Source organism: Scylla paramamosain, chromosome 27, assembly GCF_035594125.1.
Source record: "Scylla paramamosain isolate STU-SP2022 chromosome 27, ASM3559412v1, whole genome shotgun sequence".
NCBI classification, from domain to species: Eukaryota; Metazoa; Arthropoda; class Malacostraca; order Decapoda; family Portunidae; genus Scylla; species Scylla paramamosain.
Window position 1 is genome coordinate 20,250,942 of NC_087177.1, and position 1,818 is coordinate 20,252,759.

A 1,818-nucleotide genomic window follows, 5' to 3' on the forward strand; every position below is an offset into this window, starting at 1 on the left:
ACCACGAGTACCTATAACAACCTATTGTTGTTTCCTATCGTCCTAGTGCCCTATATCCCGAGGGGGATCCTAGCTGGAGGGAAGAAAGCCCTAAATATCTGACCCTGAGGTAGGGTTTGTACTCTGCTGAAGATTCTCCAGGCTGCTCTGGCCAGCACTGGAGGCCCCGGTGGCTAGAGAGCGCGGAAGGGGCTTGCCTAAGGCCCAGTCCTGACTCTGTTGCCGTTACGAAGAGAGGAAGAGAAGAGGTAGGAGGAACAGAGTTGGCGCAAGTCACTTATACCAGGTGAGTTGCTGCAGTCTTCCAGCGATACCCTTAGGTGAGGCTCTCTCCACCGGGCAAGTAGGGAAAACCGCGGCGCCTCAAAGCGACTGCCGGGTGTCTATCTGTATCTTTTTTTTTGTAAGCAGGCCAGGGCCTGATTGTTTGGAGCTGAGTTGGGAGCGAAGCTGCTCCTTTCTCGGTGATTCGTGGGCGAGTGTATGCGCCTTGCCTCCTGTCGGACTTTTAAAGGGCGCAAGAGTGAAAGCAGGAGCGGAGCTTGGCGCCGATTGGTTCCTTACGGACCCGGGAGGCGAAGCTTGTATCTCAGCGGCACGGTGCGGGGCGGATCTTCTTCCTTGAGCGGTGTCTTCCGGTAGGCTGGCTGCTGCTAGCTGGGAGTGCTGGAACAGGGAGATCCTTCTCCTTCAACAGCTGAAGGTAGAATGTGCCTCAAAATTTTTGTCGCACGGTATATATGGAGCCAGAGCGGTCGTGCGTGTAGTAAATTACTATTTTCCCTGTTTTTCTCACTTAATTTAACATTATCGGGTCATATGCATAGGTCTTCTGTTTCAGTGTTGACCCTGCAACTGCACACTTATGACTAAATTCACATAGACAAGCACAAATGTGAATTAAACTCAATATAAAGGTGGAGGGGTTGCAAGATTTTCCGACGCGCTAAGGCATGTCGAGATAATATACCTTCTCCCCTGACACTTTTCTTGTAGGCATGCGCAAGATTCATTCAGTATCAAGTAATGTTTCAACTGAATTCATATTCTAATTTTCAGAAACTATCTTCCATTTGGTAGCATAACCAGTTTCCCCTCTTCTAGTTGGAAGAAAAAAAACAAATATATTTATTAACACTAACTCCTTGCTCTTCCAGTATGGTTTATGTATATATATATATATATATATATATATATATATATATATATATATATATATATATATATATATATATATATATATATATATATATATATATATATACATAATTATAACTATACTATGAAAAGCGTTGCTTTCATAACTAAGCAGGAGAACATCATCTTCAAATAGTCGATAAGTCAAGCTCATCAGAGCCAACGACCACACCACGTTGAATACACCGCTTCTCGTCTGATCAGCGAAGTTAAGCAACGTTGGGTCCGGTTAGTACTTGGATGGGTGACCGCCTGGGAACACCAGATGTTGTTGGCATTCCAACATTTTTATTTCCTTATTTATTCATCATTTTGCATTTTCCTCCCTCCCTTGATGATAAAACAATGCAATAAGGCAAGCAGAAAAGAAAAACAAATAATAAAATGCTTCCATTGACAAATAAAGCATCTCTCTCTCTCTCTCTCTCTCTCTCTCTGTCTCTCTCTCTTTCTCTGTGTGTGTGTATATATATATATATATATATATATATATATATATATATATATATATATATATATATATATATATATATATATATATATATATATATATATATATATTATTCTTTTCATACTTCAAGATCAACGAGGTTAAGCAACGGCTCTGGGCAAAACGTGGAT

The 1,818-nt window shown here is 41.4% G+C and overlaps 1 non-coding gene across 1 annotated transcript; it reads left to right on the forward strand.

Annotated features, from left to right (window-relative positions):
* The first annotated feature begins 1,355 nt into the window (after nucleotides 1-1,355).
* LOC135114508 (5S ribosomal RNA) lies at nucleotides 1,356-1,474 on the forward strand. Its single transcript, XR_010275528.1, has one exon. It is a non-coding gene; the product is annotated as a 5S ribosomal RNA (ribosomal RNA).
* The last annotated feature ends 344 nt before the right edge of the window (nucleotides 1,475-1,818 follow it).